The sequence below is a fragment of the Belonocnema kinseyi genome, chromosome 6 (assembly GCF_010883055.1).
Source record: "Belonocnema kinseyi isolate 2016_QV_RU_SX_M_011 chromosome 6, B_treatae_v1, whole genome shotgun sequence".
Taxonomy (NCBI): domain Eukaryota; kingdom Metazoa; phylum Arthropoda; class Insecta; order Hymenoptera; family Cynipidae; genus Belonocnema; species Belonocnema kinseyi.
The window spans coordinates 85,730,952-85,731,554 of NC_046662.1; positions in this window are offsets into that span (position 1 = coordinate 85,730,952).

Genomic DNA, 603 nt, shown 5'->3' on the forward strand with positions numbered 1-603 from the left:
TATCACACACTTAACAAGTCAAAGCTGCTAACCATCAGGCGATCATTTTGGAGAGAAGTCTACGAAGTTCAGCATAGACTGGACGAGGACTCAGAAAATATAAATAGTTTCAAGGAGTTATGTGTTGCCCTCATAACACCTGATAAGGAATGCCCACCCATCACTACCGAGGAGGTGAAAAAAGTATTAAGAGGGATGAAGAATTATTCCGCACTGGGACCAGATTGTATCAAAGCATTCTGGTGGAAGAAGTTTTCTTCAACCCATCAGCATTTGGCCCGTATTTTCACCTCATTTTTGAAGTCGGAAGAGCCGATTCCAGAGTGGTTGGTGGAAGGGCGCACAATACTCCTGCGGAAAATAGGCAACTTAGCTGACCCGAAGAACTGGAGGCCAATAACTTTTCTGAACACGCTTTATAAGATATTCACAGCTATTCTAAATGATAGGATTGTTCGGGCAATTGAACCTGTATGGCAACAAATTTATGAACAACGAGGATCAAAGAAAGGCGTAGCCGGATGTCGAGAGAACCTGCTCATCGATAGATGTGTCTGCAAAGATGCAGCATTCTACCAGCGTGACCTATCAATGGCCTGGATT